At 44.8% G+C, this 23,331-nt stretch overlaps 1 protein-coding gene and 1 long non-coding RNA gene across 16 annotated transcripts in view; one reads left to right on the top strand and one right to left on the bottom strand.

Annotated features, from left to right (window-relative positions):
* Window positions 1-23,240, top strand: part of LYPD6B (LY6/PLAUR domain containing 6B) — a 67,195-nt gene extending 43,955 nt beyond the window's left edge. For 9 of the 15 annotated variants that reach the window (XM_072040386.1, XM_072040387.1, XM_072040379.1 and 6 more), the window contains 2 exons: window positions 18,846-18,984; window positions 19,871-23,240. The gene's annotated coding sequence lies outside the window, so the exon portion shown is untranslated. Of the gene's footprint in view, window positions 1-5,717; window positions 6,172-6,279; window positions 10,255-18,845; window positions 18,985-19,870 lie in introns of those variants that run through there. The other 6 variants (XM_072040390.1, XM_072040382.1, XM_072040380.1 and 3 more) reach the window with 6 other exon arrangements.
* Window positions 345-2,584, bottom strand: LOC140002869 (uncharacterized). The gene is made up of 2 exons (XR_011810444.1): window positions 1,068-2,584; window positions 345-999 (listed from the first exon to the last, which is right to left on the bottom strand). It is a non-coding gene; the product is annotated as an uncharacterized lncRNA (long non-coding RNA).
* Window positions 23,241-23,331: the final 91 nt, after the last annotated feature.

Below are 23,331 nucleotides of genomic sequence, written 5' to 3'. Positions count from 1 at the left end.
ATTTTCTTGAGCAGTAGATATCTAAATACCTATATTTAGATAGATGTATAAATAGGTATTTCTGAACGTATAGTGATACTTTTGATTTTTCTTTCTCTTTTTTCCCTTGCTGAATGCAGGCAGCATGCAGATCACTAGGAAATCAGTCATCAACCACGTTTCTTTGGGTTCGTGTTTTTCTGTGATGGACTAGTATTTCCAGCCTGATGTGCAGTTTGTTCCTTCCTGTTTGATGTTGGGGGGGACAAAAAAGAAAATGCTGCCAAAGAACCCTATGATACATAAATGGCTTTGTGAGGTGTGCTTGGTAAAGCCTCATTTTTCATGATGTGGAAGGAATTTAAATGGAGTGGGGTGCTGGTCCATCGAAGCTGGTGGGAATTTTACCATGGTATCCAGTTAGCACTGGGAGCTGAACCAGGGTGTTTATGGCCATTGCTCACGTGGGGGTGTTGCTGTGCAATTAGGTAACTTGTATTTTTTGAGTAAATAACAGAAATATGTAGATTGACCTGCAATTTTATGCTGGAGATTGGCGTGGTGGTGGGCTGTCTGCTTGCTCTAAATGAAAGCCTAAATGTCATCCCTGATGAAATGCTGCAGCCTTTTGCATGGATCTGACATGGCTTTAAGAAATAACGAGAGTTAGCTGTAAGGATTACTCTAACACTGATGAGATTAATGCTGCAGGAAACGCTTAGGAGTTCAAAAGCTGGCTGGATTTCAGGACAGAAAATGGAGTAACCTGAAAGCTGAAAACTCCAGAAAATGTGACAGAAACAACACTGTTCTTGGGGGTTAATTTGAAGATTTCCTCGTCAGCTGTAGCTTGTAGCAGTCACCTTGCAGACTGCGATTCCTGCTGGAGGAAAAGCCAGCTCTCTTCTTGCCACATCCTTGTTGTCCTCCCAAGTTCTCCAGGCTTGGGCTCTGGCATCCCTGTGGCTCTGCAGAGGCCTTTCTCCGACGTGTGTTCTCTGGGTGTGTTCTGTGATCCTTCTGGAAGGGAAACATTCAGTTTAACAAGGATTTTAGTTCCCATGGAGCATGTGGGGACACGTGCTTACCACCTCCCAGCCTTCCCAAACTTGTCAGACGTCTGCTGTGGGGTCTTCATTTCCGTGCTGTGCCAAGCTGCCCCTCCTCCCCTTTGCCTTTCAGAGTGGTCTTTTTGGACGAAAACAGAGAAAAGGCCTGGGTTTTTTGTTTTGGTTTGTTTGTTATTGGTTTTGGCTGATTGGTTTTGAACTCGTTTTAGGGTGAAGGCAGCTGTGAAAAGCAGCGGGTGCCTCAGCCTGTCAAAGCTGTTTTAGGGGGCTAGGACATCAAAATGTAAACAGCTCGGGCAGTCAAAAGACAAAATCTCTGTTGAAAGGAATGGAGTATACGAGTCTTTTGGGCTTGCAGATATTTTTGTTAGAAGTTTAGTCTGCAGCTGGGGGTCATCAGAGAGATGAGGTAGGTAAGGTTACATTGTGGGGTGGGTGAATGCACCTATTGCAAACTCATCAGCTCTTGGGTAGGGCGTTAAAAGACCAAGTGCTCACAATCCCCTTTTGAAGGTTAGAGTAAGATGTAAGATAAAGTGTAAACATATGGAAAGATTTATTTTTAATTAAAAAAAAAAAAGGTTAAAAACAATGCTGATTTTTTTTTTGGTCATCATTTTCATAGTATTCTTATTCCATACTAATACGCATGGCATTTTCACAGGCTGACCTGGGACTTTTAAACTAATGTTGTGTACATGCTTGTAAACTAAAGGAGGTCCCGGGTGCTGTGTAAGATATCTCGCAGGGTCCCCTGCCTGCTGTTAGCCCCTGCTGGCCCAAAGCAGTCCAGTGTGGTCACTGCCCGTGTGCTCAGCCCCTGTGCTCGTGCTGTGCTCTGTATCAGGAGTTGTTTGAAAACTGATGCTGGTAAAGGTAAAACACAACTGCTCTACCCAAAAAATCTTGTGGTGAGTTTGGTTAATGTAGTCCTTTTATTAGATATGGGTCAATTCTACCAAATAATGCAGCGTGCCCCCACCTGATCCCTATCAGCAGTGACTTGCCTGTGTAGGGATGCCTGGAGCTTCACTGGGAATGCTTCCCAGTCATTGCATGAGGAAAGTGTCCTCCGGTGATGCATTTCTTAAAGGTACTTTTTTCTTTTTAAGGCTTTGTCATTTTATAGAGGTGCTGAATATCAAGAGAAAATGATTATATTCTATCATCTCCCCATCAGCACCTTGTAAATGCTGCTGCTGCCCAGAGCAGTCCCTTCTGAGGGCCACGTGGGATAGCTTGTGCTCTCTTTGGACCTGGGGCCTCTCCAACTATCTCTGCTGCTTTGCCACCTAGGTTGTATGAAATGGATTTTCAATATAAGGCTTGGTGGTGCCTATGTAATGCTGAGATGGTTCACACCCAAGGACCCCAAAGATGCACAGATGAGTAAAATCCTTAAATGCAAATGGCAATGTTATTTGTATTTATCGTTATTTATTCTCAAAAGGGTGAATATTAAATGTTATCTTAGGATCGTTTCTTGGAGGTATTTTCCAACCTATACTAGAGGCAAGCATTTTTTAAGTATGGGATGCATTTCCTCTATTACCGAATCCACTCCACATTTCAAATATTTAGCACTGCAATCCCGTAACACCACCTGTTCATTTACTTTGCCTATTATCTGCTGATGAAGAGAGACCGCACTGATAACTGATTAAGAGCTGTGCTGAGTGTGAATGCTTTCCCTCTGTTTGAGGGGGCAGTCGCCATGCAGAGTTGGTCTGCTCATGCTGGCAGCAAACCAAATTTTTCAGAAATGCCTCATGGAGAACAGTTCATTAATGAGCTTTCCCTGCAGAGTCCCCCAAAGTGGGACGTGTTCCTCTGGTCTGGTGAAAGTTGTCAGCAAGAAGTAATTCCTGGAATTTTATTTTATTTTATATTTTTTTGTCAGAACAGATCCCTCTACAAAAGTGACTTCTGATTTTTTGGAAGGAAAATGATTTGGCCTTGGTGCAAAGTGTGGGACCTGAATTTGGGGGGAGAGGTGGGGAGGTGCTAGAGAAATTGTTGCAAAGCCTGCTGCCGTTCGTGGTTCACTTGTGTAGTGTTAGGTGGTGGTGGTGGGATTTGTCAGCGACAAGTAGTGCTGAGAATGAAATTTTTATTTTTTTCAAAAAAAAAAATAGTATGAAAAAGATTTGGATATTGTTCTTGATAAAATGCTGAACTAGGAAGTGAGTTATGCTCCATATCTCCTCCACAGTTAATACTTTCCATAAAGCTGCAGGCCAGTGAAATCACTTTCAACCTTTTGAAGTTGTCAGGTTGGGATTTAGGGACCCCTTATTTGGTGCCTTAGGACTTCAGCTGCCTGACCCACAGGGACAACACACATCCAAATACACCCGGTCATCCGGGGAGCATCCCTTGGTTCAAGGGGCAGTTGCCGTGCCTGGTTAGCGTGTGCAAGTTGGCACTGGCTCAAATTTGTTTAAAAAAAATCTAAAAATCCTTCTCCTGGAAACCATATTTTATTAATGAGCTCTTCTATTGTGCTGTTATTCATTACTTCTTACCAGCTTTTCTTTAGTCTTTGTGTAATATCTCTTGATCCCCATGAGGAAATGAACTGCTGCTGTGCCCCAGAGTCGATAGGACCAACTGAACTGGAGGGGGGAAATGGGACACTTCAGAAAACCACGTCACGTTGTCAAGAACTGATGATGATTTTTACTTTCTTAAAACCAGAGCATCCTTCTCTACTCACTGTCCTTTAGCTCCTTACGGGAATTTCATCCCAAATTGCTCAGAACTACAAGTGGTGGCAGCTCAAAGGAGAGCTGGCTCTCTATCATTATTTTATTATAATCCCATAACTAAACTTATTTGTGCATTTGCAAGCCAGTTTATAGGGTTCACTTCAAATTAATTTTTGTTTCCCTTATGTGTTTTCTGGGGGGGTCCCTTCCAACCCATGCTCAGGGAGCAATGGGTTTGGGGAGCGTTTGTTGTTCTCCGCCTGTAATCCTGGAGGAGGAAAGTCTGGGGAAATGCTCCCCTTTGTAGGGCGACTGTAAAGGGCTACAGCGACATGAAATCCTGTTGGGAAGCTGATTATTACTGTGGCTGACAGAGGTAAGCACCGGGCTCTAAATCATTCCTGCCGTGGAGTGTTAATTATAGGTTAAACTCCTTGCGGGTGTTACATGACCTTGTAACTCTGGGTTTCGTGCATTGGTATTTCTGGTCCTTAACGCCTTGTAGGACAGCATCTTAGCCACTGGTCCCGTATAGAAAGAGCCCAGCAGGCTCTATAGGGAACCTGTCTATTCCTCTGTGAAATAAGAGAACACCAAGTTTTGTTATGTGTGATTTTTCTATTTTAAAATAATTTATTTTTTTCCGGTCTGTGTTTTAATGGGATGCATTAGTGCAGTCAGGTTTAATAGGAATAATTTAAAACTTTTTTTTCTACCTTGCTTCACTTATGATGTACAGATATTTTGGGTGGGCTGTCTTCCATCACTGCAACTTTTCTGTTTTACTCTGTATTTTACACCAGAGTCGTTTGTATGCATTGTGTATGTGCTCTTTACACTTTGATGCTGTGTCGTAGGGGCTGGATGTTATTTAAAGTGAATTATCTGATGTTTAATAAATTTAAGGTGACTTTAAAATTACTTTAACTCCAGACTTGAAAAGTTGGTATAAGTAAAAGTACCAAAAATAGAGATTCTGGTGAATAACTGACTCAAACTTTTTTGGGGAGAGTCTGTATGTGACATCTAGCATGGAAAATCTGTCAGTAACTGCAGCAGAGGTGCAAGACTTGGTTTTGATATTTTTTTTTCTTTTGCTGACAGTTGTGTTTATTTGTTTAATTGCATGCTGACCAAGGCATAGAGCCACTTGTGGGAATTAAAATATCAAAGCAGTGTTTGTAGTGGATGCCGCTGTGTGGCTGGGGTTGCTGGGGGTGTTGGCTTCTCTGATCCCCAAATATTTTGCTTTTGGTGACACCGCTGCACAGGTGAACTTCATCCCTCACCGAGAGGGTTCTCCATCTCTCTGAAACTTGCTTCTATTCACTCAGAAAATGCTTTGACAAGCCAAAGTTTATAGGCTTCTCTTTCAAAGTAATATAAATCTAATACAGCTCCTGCCATATCTGTCAAACATCAGCAGTGCTGGGGGCTTTAGCGGGATGACATGCAACTCACGATTTATTCCTTTCTGATTGTGAATCATTTCCAGAACTAGCTTTTTTCTGTTATTGCAGCTATAAATAAATATTCCATTTATACATGTAAGACCTGTCAAGAAATCCTAGACTTGGTCTTGACACGCAGCCACTCTACTTTTCTTCACGTAGACTATTAATAGTTTACTAATGAGCAAAGGCTCTAAATCACATTTGTAGGACTCCGATTTTCAGCAGCTGAAATGCTGCCTCCCCGCTAAATTGCGTTTTAAAAGTTTAATTTAAATGAGCATTAAGGTATTTGAGGACTGGCCAAGACCTTGTGCTGTTTCCCACTTGGCTGGCATGCTGCAAAAATATGCACAAGCAGACATGCATGCCTTGAAACACTTGGCAACTCTAAAGCATTGATTAAGATTTATGTCGTCTTTAACATATGTTTATATATCCCTTATGGACATAATTATAAGCAAATGCATTACATGAAGGAATTTAATTTTTTTTTTTTCCTAGTACAGCTTGCATGAAAGTCAGCCCGTCAGGTTTCCGTGCCGATGCCTGGCAGCAGAGATGTTTCAGCTTTATTTGAACTCACGGAGGTTTGAGAGAGCTCGTGGGACTGCCCCGTGGTGAGGGTGCTTCTGAGCTCTGTGAACATCGATGAAAAGTTTTGAGTTCATCTGAAATATCACGATCAAGGGCTTTTGGAACTTCATTTCCTGGGCTTTATTATTTTTTTTCCTGATTCAAAAGCTGTCTTTTCCTATAACCAGTTTTCCTGATAAATTTGTGCTGAAGTTCTTTGCGGTCAGCTAGGAAATGAATCTTCAGGAGAGGTTCTCCAGAGGGATGTTGGATCAATGCCTTGAGAGCCGTGGATGCTTTCTGCCTGTGGCTGCAAACCAGACTTTGAGGGGCTGGGCATTCTCCACGGAAAGACAGCTTCTCTTAATGGGGAGGACGGAAGGGAAGGTTGGTTTTGGTGGGCCCTAATTAGATCTGGAGCTGTTTTCTCTTTTCTGACCTGTGTATCCCCTAAAGTTTTCCTTACTCCCCCTTTTTGTTCCTCTTCTCCACCAGTTTGTGTTCCAGCACTTGGGAAAGGAGCTGATGTTTGAAGATGTCTCTCCTTGGATGAGCAGCAGAATAATATCTAAACAATCATTAAAGATGCTGGGTAAAAACAGAGTTTTCACACTTACAATCTACCCTCACCCTACAAAGGTTACCTTTTTGCAATTTCTTGCTCTTACAATTGAGTAGTGTGTACTTGCATTGTGTCCAGCAGTCCGTGTAAAACAAGAGCATTTGTCTTGCACCTCTGAGTGTCTGAGTGCAGTCACGGTGATCCTCCCAAATCCCACGTGTACCCCAGAAGACTTTAACTCGTCCAGGTTTTAAAGCGGTTCTGGGTCCTCGGATGACAGACGCCCTGGAAGCGATACTGCCCAGCTCTGCGTGCTGAGGTACAGCGCCTTTATACAAGTCCCTTTTCAAACTCTGGATAAAATCCTTACTTGAAAGCTCTTTGAGAAAGAGATTGCTATCTTATTTTTTTTTCTTTCTTTAGTAAGTGAGAGCGTTTCTATCTGCTCTGCTTAAGAAGTGGCATTTCATTCATTTATCACCTTTATCTTTCCCATGGCCCTGTCCGAGGGAGCTCCTGATTAATTCCAGCAGCGTGGAGGTCTCCCCTTCTCCCCTTCCCTAGTTTGCATTGCCTTGTGAGCATAACGTGCCTCTTTCATTTCCTTGTGTCACACTTCATGCTGTTGTCTCCATCCTGCCTGTTTAGCCTGCCACATTTAACCACCAGCCTTACAAGAAGTTGCTGAGAATTTATAGGTGGCTGTGGGCAAAGCAGGGCCCCTGAGGATAATGTACTGCTGGAAAGGTTGAACTCTTTGCTTGTAGAAGCCAAAAGCAAATGAAAGAGGACACCCCAATTTGTCGTGCTGGCCATCTGATAGTAGAAGCTTCCCCAAAAGATTGGCGTGGAGAAGGCGAGAAGCAGCAGCAGCGTGAGGCAACTTAGGGACACCTCCGGAGGATGAAAGAGCAATTTGGGATACTGAAAGCAGGGCAGCTCCGCAATTCATCACCTAACTGCGGGGTGTGAATGGGATGTGAAACCCAAAACCCTCGTGGCTGAGCTGATGCCTGCACTCAGCGTGGGCGCACGCATCCTGGCTATGCTGCCCCTGGACTTGGTGTTACGGGGACGCCTCCTGAGATGCCCTGACCCAAAAGGGATGGATGTCGAGAGCAAAGCCACGCCGTGTGTGAGGATTTTGGGGCTGCGTGGGTAACTGAGCCTTTTTTCCATCTGTCAGCAGCACAATCTCAGCAGTCATTATGCCTGCGCTTCGCTGCAGCTGCTGTGGAATTTGCTGTCCTAAGGCAAGTAATTTCAGAGCTTCCTCAGCTGACCTCCAACCCTTGCTGCCATTAACTCCTGTAAATCTCTCTGGTATGAATCCAGTGCAGGTAGATGGCTGGAGATAGGAAAGTTGACTGAATTACGCTTCTTTTTTTTTGAACTGAAAATAAATAAAAAATTGAGGGATTGGACCTCTGGAGGAAGATAATTGTTAGCAATATGGTTAAAAGAATAATCTGGTGGCTTAAAGTGTGTGATGGATTCAGAAGCTAATACACTAAGTAAAATAGTGCAGAAAAAAAGTAATTCATTGGGGAATTGTTACAGGTGTGATGAAAAGCTTCTGATGTTTAGGTTAGATAAAGCAGTCACCGATAAGACTCGGAAAATAAAGGTACAAAATGTTTTCATGCTCCCTGTAGGGAACACAAAAGGTTTATGCCTAGGCACAGCCCCAGAGCTCAAGGAAGACCTTAATGAAGAAGGGCATGGGTGAGGTGTGCAAGGTGGGGATGTGCTCTCCTCTTCGTGCCCCTGCTTCGGGAGGGGCACATTTTGGAAACCTCCTCAGACTGAAGGCCCTGTGTTGAAAGCAAGCGTCTAAGATCTCCCCCAGCGTATCTTGCTTTTCATCAGCTCCAAGCAGAGTTTTACTCCACCATAACTTGCCCGAGGTGTTTCTGAGAGGTGATATCAGTCTCCCCTGGAAGAAGCAGCCCCTGTTAACAGCCAGACAGCCTCTGGCTGATGCACGGGCCAGGCACCATCCCAGGCTCTTGCTGCGCCTTCCTCCACGTCTCTGCCTGGGCAGCAGTGGGATGGAGCCACCATCTGGGCTACAGGAGCAGCCATCGCTCTTTGCTCCCACACCTCATCTACTTTTATTTGTTGATTCCTTGAGGGATTCTGTGGCCTCTGTCTGCTTAAATTCTACCTGAAACCCACCAGAAGTCTCTGTAGGATGTCATTGTTAGGCTCCGTGGGCACTATTTCCATGGCATCTGCACCATGGGCCACGCTGACGAGTTGTGCTGGACACAAGGACTTCATTCTGTGGTTTGGGTTTGTTTTTTCTCCCCCCTGTCCAAAAGCTGGGGGTAAACATCTATCACAGAGGGAAGAATCCGCGTGGGGCCTGAGGCTAGAAACGCTCAGGTTTCCCTGTCAGATGCGGAGCGAAGCAGAAGGACCCTGACAAAAACAAACCTCCAGAAAACGAGCTGTTACACAGGAAAATCCCTCCGCAGAAACCCCTCCGTTTCTGTGCTACGCTCGTGACTCGCTTTTATTTTTGAACTGGGAAGTTCCCCTATGGCACGTGTACGTGTGTGTGGTCTCCTGAAGGAGAGGAGCAGCAACAATCCCCGTGTCCCGTTTGTTTCTCCCAACTGCAAGCCTCAGCCTTGTTTTGTGTCGCTGGCTTTTACGAGACCTTATTAATTATTTATCAGTCACTCTTACCCAGATCACCCAGTGCACGTGCACCGGAGCTGGCTGTACGTAGCCATGTCTTGCCCTGATACCATCCAGCGCTGTTCAAAACCCTGCTGCTCCCTGGGATTAACCAGTAATTGCACCTCTGGCACAGCTAATAAGGCCGAACGGGGAAAGGTTTGCACAGCATAAAGCACTGGGGGGAAAAAACACCGCACCGAGCCTTCTCAATGCTTGGGTTATTCCGATTCTCCTTCTGCAACTGCTCAGTATTTTTCCTTTCTATCCTCCTCTATAAAGTACCCAGCATGTGCCAGAGGTGTGTTACGAGGTTATGTTCGAAGGCACCTCGTGTTAGAAGGGTTTTAAAGTCGCTCCTCAGCAGAGCTTTTCAGAACATCTACATTCCTCAGGAATTTCAAAATGCACCTACGAGACCTTGCCAAAAATATCAAAGCCGATTTTTTTTTTAGCCTGGGCAAGGGGTTGTGAAGTCAGTAAGCGCACTTTTAAAATATTATCCACGAACAATAAGAATCGTAATCATTTCTATTGCTAATAAACCCCTGCGGTTTTATTGCTCTGGCTGCCAGAAATGCATTAAGGAACGGATTTTTGAGCGTTTTAATCACGAGGCTAATCCTGGCTGAATTCAAATAGGCGAACTAGCATGGACATGCAGCTCACGGTGCGAATACAGACAGGGTAATTTGTCTCACGTGAAACGCGGGGTCTTGGTGGTGTTTGTACCCCTCCCTCTGCTGAGCTGCTTGTCACCAGCCCTAACACAGAAGCATCGGGTCTGCCTGAAGACCCAGTAAAATGTGGTGTTAAGCATCTCTGTGCCCAGTCTTTTTTTCTGAATTTCATAGCTAAAGGTCAAATGATGCTGCACGACTAATATGGGGGCACTGGGATTGTCCCGATGGCTAGATAAGGTGACTGCCAGCACGCTGTGCTTCTGTTTTGTGCCTTATGAGGTAACTAAATGCGAGATGCAGTCTCCTCTGAAGCTCTTAAGTGCACAGCAATTACATAAAATTTGCTCAACTCTTTCTTGTACCCGCTGAAATCTAAGCGACGAAGAATGTGGCGTTGGACGTGCGGATTGATGGAGCCCTCGATAGGCGCAGCCGCTCAATAGCTCTGTGTTTCCTCGCTGCATTTCCTCAGTATTCCCATTGTTAGGGTGCACTTGATAAATGCAAGGAGATAATGCAAATGGAAGGCTGGGATATTTTGTTTATCTGAAGGAGAAATAGCTAGCAAAGGCAGCAGGACGCTGGTCAAAATTGGTATTTTTGGTTCTGAATAAAAGCTAAAGCGAAGCAATGTTAATTTTCTAGAGCGTTTTTTGGTATGTGGTTATGCTTTAAAAAAATAAACTTGATACTTGTTAGGAGGGGCAATGCAAAGACTGCTTATTTCCAGAAGTAATGTAACTCTAGCATTGGGAACTGATATGTATGTAACAATGGTGGTATTCAGGCTGGGCTTCGGAGATTGGAAACGAGCAGTTAAATAGTCCTGATTTTCTCAGACCCAGAAAGGTGGACTACGCTCTTTTCCCCATTTATATAGGGAAAGATATTGGGGGAAAAAATAAAATTGTGGGTTTTTTTCACCCCCAGGCAGAGAAGTTTTGTCCATTGCTGGCTGGCAGACTGTTTCATAAGCACTGGGAGTTCTGAAAATCAGGCACAGAAACCATATATAATGTACCTAGCAGTATGCTGGACCAAAATTTTGCTTCTGCTGACCTCATCTAAGCTGCCTATTGGTGTTAATCTTTTAAATTTTATATATATGTGTGTGTATTCAGTAAAATACTAGAGAGAGAGATGGTCAAAGTCAGCATCCACAGCAACAGGTAGCTTTTGGAGAACCATTTTGGAGCTGGTACCATAGGAAAGCCCTGACTGAACGCAACGAGGTTTATGTTTATAGTTTATCCTTTGCATCTGTCTTTCTAGGGCTAAAAGCTCAATCCCCGATTCGGTGTGGCTTTGAGCCATCTCAAACAGTGTTCAGCATGTTCTGTTTGGTTCAGTCCTGTCTGATGTTTGCTCATCGTGCCTTCAGACTCTGCTCTTCATGCATAGTTTTCCCTTGTTCCTCACAGAGCAAGTACCTGCCCAGGCCTATGTCTACACACCTGATGGGTTTAGCTTCACCTTCTTTCACTTTGCTCCTGTTTGCATTAACTTATCAGCTAACGCTACAATTTCACTTATAAGGAAGGGAAAATTCCCCTTTCTGATATTCTCTTCCTGAGAATCTGGGGTTTATAATCATCCCCCTTCAAAACACTGAACTGGGCAAAGAAGGGTTCCCAGTTTTACAGGCAGGGTGAAGTAGGACATGTCTATAAGAAGCTGTAGATCTCCTGTTCTATGCCCTTGCTTTCCTTCTTGTTTCCTGCCCAGTGCCCCTAAATCCTTCTTGTTTTCTGAGGAAACCTGTTGCAGGTTGCTGTATTCACCACCCAGGTAGGTCTGGGTACTGCATCCAACAGCGTAGCCCCCATGAGAGAAGTTTGACCTGGGGAGGCAAAAGCAGGGCACAGGTGCATTCAGAAATGTCAGAAAACCTATGTATGGAGCTGTAGGAGCACAAAGGCACCGAGCAAAGGCTGGAAGAAAAGGGCCTGAGCTGACAGCTGCATTCTTGGCTCGTTGCTGGAGAGCACGGGGCTGTCGCACGGCTCCCCAGCACGGAGCCAGCACAGCTGGGAGCTGCAGCTTCTGAATCACGAGGGGCTGGAGGAGAAAAGGTCAGAGAATTGTAGAACGGCTTGGGTTGGAAGGGACCTTAAAGATCACCTAGTTCTGCCCCCCAAGGTGCCATGTGGGGCAGAGGGTTAAAATATGACCCCTTTAAAGGAGATGAGATTTTCCATCAATGCTGTGGTTTAAGTATGGGCGAGGTATTGGTGTCTATCTTATTGCTGTTGAGAAATTGTGGTGAACCTTCTCTTTACCACACTGCTTGGAAAACAAGGACCCAAACTGATCCATGCATACGGCCTGGTGGAGAGGATGCTATGCTGAGCCAGTTAGATGCTTTGGTTATATCAGTCTTGCACAGGTTGCCAAATCTTTGGGTGGTTCAGAACAGTCCAGGACAATGTGCAAGAGCCTGCCAGCAGCAGAGGGATGTTCCTGTTTCCTGGGGAATCTCTGTATCTGAACAAAGCATCCCTGCAGCTATGATGAAAATACCTTCTCCTAAGCCAGTGCTGTGTAAGGAGGTTCATTGTGCATGGAAAAGCTGGCCGTGCTTGGGCAGGAGAGGTCTCCTGCTTTGCCTCGAGCTGTTTTCAGAGATTCCAGCTCTGTGTGATCAATGTGTCTGGCTTTTGGCGCAGCCCAGGATAGCTGTCAGCATGCAACACAGGGGCTGGGGTGTAAACTCACTGCTGCTTGTAGCAGAAACCGGAGCTTTTGTATAGAGAACGCGACACACAGTGAGGTGTGGGAGGGAAAAAAAATCTGATAATGGGATGAGATGAAATACTGTTTCCTGGGAACGCCTTTTTCCTTCTATACACAGCTTTTGGGCTCTAACGTCTGGAAAAAGGAAGGTCAGCTGGGGACAGGGAGGCCATGAACATCTTCCCCGTATAACACCTTGCCATAGGAGCCAGTGGGTTTGTGTTTTAAGACCAGATCTGGGCAGGATCTAGCTTTACAGAAACATGCTTTTGTCATAGCCTAATTTATAACAAAAAGGAAAGAAAAAAAAACTCTTTGAAAGTTCAGAGGCAATAATCTTTTTCAGCAGGCTTCTGGAGCTTAGCCATTTCAGCACTCATCAAAAATCTCCAGCTGGAGATCAGCAGGTACCAGCTCAGACACCAGCAGGCTGACAAAGATTTTCGATTTGCATGTACAAATACATGCGTTGGTCTGTAGGGCTGAGGTCAGTGTGGCACTTCTGCAGTGATGCATTTGGTTGTGGGGCAGCCTGTCCTTGTCTTGAGGATTTATGCTTTGCTCTTGTTGAAGTCTGGGAAAATGCCCATTAGCTTTTAGCCCAGGAGAATTGGATTAATTATGAAATTTTCAAAGTATACTTTAATAAATTTTTCCATTAATATAATTTCATCCTTGTCATTAATCATGTCACATTGGCAAAGTATGCTCTTGACTTGAAGGAATTTTGTTTTACATTTCCCCTCTCCCCAAAATTTCTGCTATAAATAAATCTTAAAGACAGTTATGCTCTTTCCAGCTTTTCAGATTAACAAGATAAAGTGTTTGCTGATGAATTGCAAAAACGAGTTGGAGCTCTCGAGCACTACTTGGAGGCTCCCACACCTATGGAAAGGGGACAGACTGATCATTGCAAAGCTTAGCTGTGTCCGAGCAGTGAGAGGAGATGTTCCTCATGGCATGCAGAGGATGCTCCCATGACATCCTGGTGTCCATGCAGTAGGGCACAGCTGCAGTCACCTCCTAGCAGGTGTCGCTGCCGTGCTATCACAACAAAGACCTGAACCATTTTTTTGCAGCCTTTGCTTCACGTGAGCTGGATGAAAGGAGTACGTCAGCCTTCCAACTCCCATCTCCAGGTGACTCTTTTAGAGAGATGTAATTATTTCAGCCCATTCTCTTTAGGTTTTGCATTTTGTGAATGTTTGCTATTATTGCACGTTGCTGTTCGGTATATTGGGGACCTTGAGACGTTTCAGCTGGATGGGTGCGAAGGCAACTCCGCTCCTTGTGTTTCTCAGGGGTCCTCATCTAACCGGGACTGCAGGACTTCACTGAGGACAAGGAAAGCTTTGCCTGTGCTTCACTTCTCTGTTAGATTTTTGCTCCTGTCTGGCTTGAGTAGCTTTTGCTGTGGTGGGAAGTGTTTTAATGCTCAACCCAGCTACCGTGAGCTGGCTGAACAGATCATCGCTGGGTGATCTTTGAACTTGGCCTTTTGTTCTGTCAGAAGATGTCCTTAGGTCAAATAGCTCCCGTTCATTTGATCTTTCTCTGTAGGTCATGGGTTTTAGACCTCCGTTCCTATGCTCTGCAGGAACATGCTCTATTCTGTGTAACGCATTTCACAGGTTTCCTTCAAGAAACCACACCGGCTGGTTTAGCCATGATATCTGGCTGCTCTGAGCAGAGCCGATGGCATCTTGTGGTCGTGCTGTGGGGACCCCACGTAGGTTTTGGGGCATCTGGGCCAAGCTGTGAGTGCATCTGCTTCTGAGGTGCCCCATGCCCAAGAGAGCCCATGCTCAGCCCTCCTCCCTCACAAAATGGCGGCCGCGGTGGCCTCGCCTCCTCACCGCTCAAAATGGCGCTGGGGCGACTGCTTCTACCACAGTCCTGCCTGGCCACCTGGCGCGTTGGTTCCGTGACAACCTATGGCTTTGTGTCATTTCCAGTGCTTAATCCGTAGCTTGGTTCTTTTCCTTCGCAAAATCCTTCCACTTTATTTTGTGGTTAACCTCGTAGTGCAGAAGCACTAACTGTGAGCGTTGCTTTTGTCGTCGTTGCCCGGGGTGTGAGGCCAACCAGCCCCGCTGGCTGTCGCTGTGTCCCTCGGTACCTCCTGACCTCGCAGCATGGGTAACCAGGTCCTCGGTTTCTCAGGACCACAACGGGAGCCTTTCTCCCCCTCCAGCTGCACGTCCAGATAACCCACTAATGAGTCTGCTCCTGGTGCCAGCTGGACTGGATCCCACTCTGAAACTATTTTAAGCGTACGTGTATATTTAAGCATGTGAGTAGCCCCACTTGAATTCAATTCACTTTTGGGGACTGGGCCGTGGTAGAAGAGCTGGAGAGCTTTGTGGTGGTGAATGAGGCATTCACGTCCTTGTTGCGATACTCTTTTGATGAATGTGCTTGGCTTTCCCAGCAGCGTGAGCCATAGCTGCTGCTGGCTGTCGGAGCATTAATTATCCCTGAACAGCGCGTTTGTCTCTGCTGTGTGCTGTGTGAAACTACGTAATCTCCATGATGAAAACTTCTGTAATGAAAATAGACCAAAGATGATCAGTTGTCGCTATGCTATTTTAAGAACAGACTCTTTTAAGTGATATCTAATGAACTTGAATTATATGATGAAAATAAAGCGTGCACCTCCCATTGATTTCTCTCCCACTGAAGCAATGTATCTTACTCAATATGTGATATAACAGAGATTTGAAGAAAGAAAAAAAAAATCAATACTCTAGGAAAAAACGCACAAGATCATTTTATATTTTAAAAGATACTCCTATATTTGAGCAATATGAAAGCCTTTGGGAAGCAGCATTTAGTGGCCTGCTTCCAGCACACCGTGCAGCCCTAGGATGAGGGCTGGAGTCCTGTGGCGTTCCCCAGTCCTGCAGTTTGGGGAGCATTGGCTGCCTGGTTCCTGTGGTTGTGTTGTTTGTGGTAGATCTCATCATGTATTTGCCACTCGCTCTGGATCCCTGCCTCCCCCAGGTGAGGGCATTTGTCTTCATGCTGATGCAATTTTACAGCTCTCTTCTCATTCCTGCAGGGAACCAGACTGCTTGGCTCCACGGCTGTTAGCATAAACTGTTTGTGGAGAGGTAAACAGATAGAAGTTGTGGTTGTTTCTCAGGTTTGTAATAAATCCTTCAAAAATATTGCTTCTTCCCCCGTTAGATAAGAAGAATCATAGGTACAGTTCTAATACTATGATCTAACCTAAAGTTTCCCTAGAAATTGCTATTACTAATTTAGTACAAAAAAAACCACAAAGTTACTTGATGATACGTGGTAGCATTCCTGGATGGTTTTCCATTTCCTTTGCTTATAGTTAATAACAGTAATGAAAATAACCAGAAATGCTCTTCTCAGCCCAGAGATGCCATCAGAGCACGAGAGAAACACAGCTGGGATTTTGTAGCTCAGCATCTCCTAGGCTCTTTCATTCCAGCTCACCATGAGAGCAAAATAACCGCATCAAATAACTGGCCATCTCTACATTCAAATCCTCAAAGTTTATCTCATCCTCTCTCATAAGGATTCCTTTTAGCCAGCTTGGGAGCAGCTTAAAAGAAAATTAAGAAAACAAAGATGGAATCGTGGAGTGACATATCATAATGAGACCTTTCAGTCTCTCCGAACTTTCTCATTAACTTGCACCGAATGCAGACTTTAAAATTACAAAAGGATTTTCTCTCATAGCCCATAAATAGTCTGTGCTTAGAATATACCACATTGTCTCAATCTTTTTGGCTTATTCCCAAAGCAGCTTCTTTTGGCATGCTACAGTTGATGGGAATGATATTGTAGGAAGAACAAAGTACAGTTTTTCCAAAGGAAATGATAAATCTGCTGTGGGCTTTCAAAGCAAGCTAACATAATCATCAAGTGATTTTTCTTTTTTTTCTTTCTCTTTTTTTTCCCCCCTCAGGAACGTAGGAAGAATACGGATGTTATTTTGGACCATTAACATCTTAACTATAAAGACATGTAAAGTATTCCCCAATGGCTTCTCCCCTCTTCTTTTGTTTATTTTTCTTATTTTATAAAACTAAAAGCTTTTTTTTAACCTTGTGTATAAAACATATGGCAACATCACACCGCAGTTCTGCCAAACTGCCACTTAACATGAACAATTACTTTTTCCCTCTGCAGAATCTTTTTTTTTTTTTTTTTAATCAGTTTGTCCTTCCCACATTTCTCACTTTATCTCCTTAATGTATAAAGCCAAAGAAGACACCTTGCTGAAAAGCAACTCCATCTGTACAGTGCAGGCAGCAGGTGCTACGGTTAGGTTGCTGATAGTAGATATCCTCAACCCATCACAGTAATTTTGATGTAGAAGCAAGAGAGGCAAAATAAATAAATTTTTTGCATGCTTTTCAGCCCAATAAAACAAGAAAGACTAAAGTTGGTGGGAGTCTGGCATTAATTCAGCTTCAGTGGGCATTGGATCAGGTGCTTAATAGCATCAGATGTCGAGCTTCCAGCCAAACAAGGGCTCTCTGCTCTGGGGCACTGAGCAGCCCAAATGGTCCTAAGGAAGGCTGGAGCTGTCTCTGAACCAAAAGATTGTGTGTGTGATGCTGGCAAAGGTCTCAGGATATTTCTGCCATTCCCAGAATCTGGCAAAATCTGTAAGGGAGAAATTGCACATCGGTCTCTTCCTGGTCTTGGAGTCGGAGAGGAAACGTGGCAAAAGTCCACGTGCTGCTTGAGCAGCTTTCTGAACAGGCACCAGAGGAGTGACATAATGGTATTTTTCAGTATCACAGACAAGCGGGCAGAGGCTGGAGTTCAACGTGCTGTTATTTGTGCTGCCACAGAGCTGCTTTCTCTGCCCAGCTCGTTCGTGCAGCCTGACACCATTTCCGTGGAAGGGGGTGTCAGCCTATTTGGGTGTGATTTGGGCTATTTCTTCCTCATCGTGTTGGCACCGCTCCCTTGTGCCTTCTGCTGCTTGTCTCTGCACTTAAAGATTTTTTTTTTTTTTTTCCTGAGATAAGCTTGATGTTTTAGTCCCTTTTGGTGTTTTGTCATATTTTCTTTATTTTTTTTTTTTTTCATTCTATCTTGGTTGTACTCTTTACCTAGTTCTGTCGGAGAGCTGAGAACTTGCATACAGGTATTTTCCTTACAATGAATGAGGATCCAAGTCTCATTCATAATCAGCTATGATTATCGAAATTTATTGGGAATCTTCCAATGATTTTTTCCCTTCCTAAAAAATCCCCAACGAAATGACCATGAAGCTCGGATGTTTTGTATCTGAATATTTTGGTGCATTGGCAAATGGAGAGGTGCTCCTGGTGTGGCTTTTACCCAGCGAGGCTGCACTTGGTGTCAGAGGCAATTTCCTGGTTTTGCTTGCTCCTCTGGTAGGAAGGGTGGGGAAAAAAGTAAAAGAATTATTTGGTCATTTTGTGAAAAGTTGGGTTATTTACCACACAACTTTAATGTTCCCTAGGGCATGGTGTATATATACGCACAAATTTTATCTGCAATGAGTAACTGTAGCCCCTACACTCTTTTTTAAGATTTGGGGAAGAAACAGAGATGCATGGGTTGGGGGAATAGGGAGCTGCTGTTTTTTCCATAAAGTGGTTTTTGTAATTTACCAAAATCCACCAGAAAGCATCAAGCAGCCACAAGATCTGGCAGCACTACTGGAGGTAATATGTGCACAGAGGCATGGGAAGGAGGTAGGTGGCGTGGCTGTCTTCTGGAAACACGTGGCTTCGCGTGCAGAGGAAATGGCCTTAGTGCAATCTGACTGGTGGAAACAGATTTGTTTGCGTTACCCAAAACCATAAGAAATCTTACCTGCTTGCTGTTTGTTTTTATAATGTATCCATAAAAGGTTTTCAGAATGCTTTAATTTCTTTGTGCGGTGTTATTTCTGTACTCAGAAACTCTGGACTTCCCAAGATACTATCAAGTAAAGGTGCTGAATTTAATTTCCTTACCCAGTCCCAGGAGATGCTGCATTTTGCTTTCTGCTTTCTCCTTGTCCTCTGGGCAGGATGTGGCATTTACCTTCGCCGAGCAGGTCGCAGGGGTGTTACTGCTTCCTTACACAGATCCCAGAGAAAGAGTTAACAGAGTGCAGGCTATCAGGTTCATTTCCAATTTTCCACCAGACTGTAATGAAACGCCACGATGCGTCAAACCAAACCTCTCATTAGCCTCCCCATTAGTTTTCACTCTGGTAAATAAACCAATGGTGCAACTGGCAGTTAATAATAGGCAATCAGGGTCTCTTTCACGGCTGCCACTTTTCTCCTTGCTCTTTGCAGAAAAGGCACTGCGTGGAAAAAAAAATTTACCTTTTTATTCGCCTCATTATTTTTTTTTAATCCTTTATTTCATGGTGCTGTGCTCTGCAGGGCTGCCAGTGATGCAGAAGGGCTCTGTGCACGGAGCACACTGGGGCAGGCAGGATGCTGTGCACCGGCCCCGGGATCGATGGATGCTGCCAGAAATCTCCTCCTGGTGCCAACACCCAGCGGCCAACTAAAACACGCCGTAAGTCGTCTGCTGAAATGTTGTTCTTGGTGGGTACAGCGGGCACGCTTAGACCGTGGCTGATAAAACGAGGAGCACGTTGTTAAAACATGCCACACACCTTCTGCTAGGAAGTACGAGCTTAGGTAGCTGCGTGTGAGTGCTGTGGTGCTTACTGTTTGGCTAGAGCTTCTGTGTGGTATTTCGTAGTGAATTGGCTTTTTTGTCCTTTTTTTAATTATATCTAACTTGCATTGTTCACGGCCTGAAACCTGAAAAGAAGTTTTTTGGGTATGCTTATACTTTTAAGCATGCACTGGCTAAGTAATGTGATTTCTAGCCAGGTAGAGGATGGCAGCTCCTTGAGGATATAGGGATTTTCTGTCACTTAACAATAGACTTCAATCTTCCGTTATCCCTTGTCCTTGAAGCAGCCCTTCTTTTCCATCCAATTGTTCTTTACATGCCCATCTTTCTGTAAACCTGACCTCCTTCTTTCTTGCACTTTTTTTTAAGTATTGTTTTTTATTAAACCAGACAGGTGGTACGTTTGGTTCTATTAAGTCATGGTCTCTCAAAGGGATGCCCAAAAGCAATCGTATTCGAGAGCTGCCATGGCAAACGAAGGGATGCTGAGCTGGTGTGAACTCCTGTTCTTTTTGAGATTCCTTCGCAGGTTGGGGTACGAGATTGGGTGCACTTAGATCCAATAATGGACCACGTTTTTCTCTCTCTTCAAGTGATATTTAAACCAAGTCCCATGGAAGACACGGGAGTGCCCAATGTGCCTTGCTCTCCATAAAATGCTGCAGTTTAATAGTGTGTTCCTAGTTTTAATACCAATAAAGTAATTTCTACCAGCAGAGACCAGTCATACCATAGATCTTTACCTTAATTTCCTCCATAGGACTGGAGAACTTGGTCTTGCTGTTATCACAGAAAAGCGCCTGTGACTGCTCATTCAGTCTTGGCTCTGGATAGCTGGTGAACATCATTAAATGCTGTTAATTATGTCACTAATTGCATGTGAAATCAAGGACTGTTTGGGCATGCAGGAGCCTAAGCCTTATATTTTAAACATGACTATAAAATACCGATAGCTTAGAATATGTCTCCAAGCTATTGTCCTTGAATCTTCCACCAAACAAGATGAGCACAATTAATCTTGCATAAAGTTTGGCAATGCAGCACTGTCAGTCTTGTTCCTGTGGCACAAATTTTAATACCCTCGTTGCTGATCTCGAACTTTTTCTTGCCGAGGCCACCCTTTTCTAAAAACAGGGTTCTGTGGGGCCGGCACGCAAACACCTGGGTCGAATGAGGTTTGTAGGAAAAGGGTGGCAGCTGGGCACATCTGTGTCCGAGCCCTCTCCTGTACCTCTGAAGCTGTGGGTGCTCAGTTCCCATCAACAAGCAAGACCACAGCTATAACATTCACAGACTCGGGGTGCTGGGAAGCACAGTAGTGCTTTGCCATCTCTTTTTTGGTGAACAACCAGGAGCAGGTGGACTGCGAGGGCAGCTCTGAGAGCAGCCGTGTGCTTTGTGAGCATCTCCGTGCCCTGTTTTTTGTGCAGCCAGACCGTGGACATCCAGCCCTACATCCAGCAACCTCCACCATCCACTGAGTTTCTGTTCTGAGGCACGGATGCAAAGAAGTCCAGCCCTGCACCCAAACTAGACCAGGTCACGATGGACACAGAGAATGAGAAGATAACAGTCCTGGCTTAGCTCTTTTCCAGTGTTTGCAGGGAACGTGAGGGATCAGATCCAGCAGAGCTGAGCCATCGATGCATGCTGCTGCTCACATAAAAGATACCCAGCCAGAGAAATGGCTTCGTGTTCCCCAGCTGTGGACATTCATAAACCATCACAAGCAAGCGATGAATAAACTGCATTGAACGTAGTGCTGCTACCAGGGCCTGCGCTGAAGATACTGTTAAATAGTAATGTCTTTTCATGCCTGGTCAATTAGAAAGTGTCTGAAGATGTATGAAAATGGAGATCTATTTTTACACGGTACACAAAGGCAGAGTCACAGTATTTAGGACCCAGAAAAAAGGCCCAAACCATTTCTGAAGGAACAGATGTTCACGATTCATGCACCCTAAAGACAAAACAGGATTCGCTATCGACAGAACTAATGTTGCCAGCCAGTTTTGTCTATATATTTTTTAACTCTTTCATGTAAGCTTTTAAATTAATGAATTGCTAATAGCTACTGATAGCTGGCTTTTGATGGTCTGGGATACTTGGACGTCCTGGTTCATTGCTGCTCATGGGCCTGCCTTTGATATCTTGTGTCAATGCTACAGCTCTCAGCAAATACCTTTTGGCCTGTGATGCTCGGCTGCTGTGCGCAGTCCTCCTCGGAGAAGGAATACGTGACTCTCACAATGAGCTACCCAGCGTTTTTGTGGTTAACGTCAATTATTTCTTTAATCCTCAAAGCTGTAAGGGACTCTTAAAACGCCTTACGATTTACTTCAGAACTTACATAATTTTACAAGTTACCTTAAAAACAGCTTTATAAACAAAGTTCCGGGCTGTCTGAAATTACTCTTTTATGTATGCACATGGTCAGGTAGGTACATTTCTACTGATGGAGGTGTGAGTTGGTGCGTATCGATCAGTGTAAAACCCTTTTCAATTACACATTTTGACCTGCAGAAACACAAAGCTTTTGTAACCCTCTTGAGATGTACAGCTTTTATAATCCCCATGCTCTTGTGGGATTTCTGTCCTTTTAAGCCTTTTATCTTCCTGGTGCTGTGCCTTGCTGCTCCTTTTGTCTTCTGTTCGCTAAACTCATCGCCTCTATTGTTACGGGTGATTCCTTGGGATGATTCATAAACACTGGGAGCTAGAGCCAGATGAGCTGATCCCTATTAATGGTATTTGTGGGAATAGATATGAAAATAATTCTCTGTGTTGTGAAGTCCTATCATATATATCATATATCAGAGTTGGCTTTTTCATTCTAAAGGGTTTAACAGTGACCTGATTCAGGAGCTTGGTCATCAAGTGCTTGGCCCACTGCTAGCAGTATTCATCATCTATTTCACTCTTTTAACCTTGTTTTCTTGTTACTCCCCCAAAGAGGGGATTTCTCCTTACCTGGGGGCCAGGCTGGCTAGCACCTCAGCCCACGGAGAGGGCCATGTTAGCACCAAGTGCTCGAGGTTCCCCAGCCAGTTTTACAGCCACCACCTGATGGGACCTGCTGGTAATCCCCACGAGATGCTCTCCTCTGGCCAAAGCAGTGCCCGGTATTTAGCTGGGGTGGCGTAACTTCCTTCTCCAGTGGGCTTTCAGGCTCCTGCCCTCTCCATCCAAGCGTTGCCTGCTCAGCACCCAGCTCTCCTCCACACCCAGCCCTGACTAAGGCCTTTCTCCCGGGGCTGCCATCTGCCTTTCAAATCACCTGCCGCAGCACTTGGCGTCCTGGTTCTGCCCCGGATCCCAAAATGCTTGGTACCTTGGAGCAGGGTGAGGAAGGACATCATGTCCTACCCGTGCAGAGCTTTGGTCTCATGTCCCTTTAGCAGACCTCTGTATTTATTGCCCCTTCTGCTAGATGTTTCCTCTCATTCCCAAACACTTCTTTAAGCCCTCCTTCAGCTGACCTGTGGGATTTGATGGTCCATGGAGGTCAGCCCAGCCCCTCGTTTATTTTTTTTTTAACCTTAACAAATCAGTGATCTGTTACACAGTATTTTTCACGTGGAACTACAGAATCCTTAAAATTAATACTAGTACTACATCTACCCTAAAGGAGGACATGGACCTCGTGTTTCCATGCACATAAATCCTAAACAATCAGTCTCAAGCTTCACAGCCTTTCCAATGAGCAAACCTCACTTGTGTCGACAGAGCAACTCTTTAAAAATGATATTTATACATAGAATCAGGCTCAAAACCCCCCAGAGGACAAAAATACCTTTGGCTGTGTCAGAGAAGTGCTTGGGAGAGCTTGCACTTGCAGATTATGTTCCCGTAAACACGCAGAGAGGAAGCAGGAGCAGGAAATACCGGTGCTGCCGCGCCGGGAGCCGGAGCCCGTGCCCCTGGTTTGTGCACAGGGAGCAGGAGATGGGGATCGGGGACGGGAGCATCAGCAGGAGCCTCCCTGCCTTCACGAGCAGCCTCCAGCCGGCGGCCAACGCTGATTTAATACTCATTCTTTCTTGATGAATTGTCTCCTAAGTCTGTTTTGAATACTTTCTGCGTGACTAATTAATGCACCGAAATAAATTAAGCTGCCCTGTTAAACTTTACGCTGGGATGTACAAGCAGGCGGCTGGTAGCCACGGCTCTCTCTCGATATTTTATCTAATCTTTGTGCTCTCAAGGACGGGGCACTGCTTG

The sequence above is a fragment of the Anas platyrhynchos genome, chromosome 7 (assembly GCF_047663525.1).
Source record: "Anas platyrhynchos isolate ZD024472 breed Pekin duck chromosome 7, IASCAAS_PekinDuck_T2T, whole genome shotgun sequence".
Classification (NCBI taxonomy): domain Eukaryota; kingdom Metazoa; phylum Chordata; class Aves; order Anseriformes; family Anatidae; genus Anas; species Anas platyrhynchos.
Note: the sequence above shows the minus strand (reverse complement) of the source record. Positions and strands in the feature narration are given on the sequence as shown.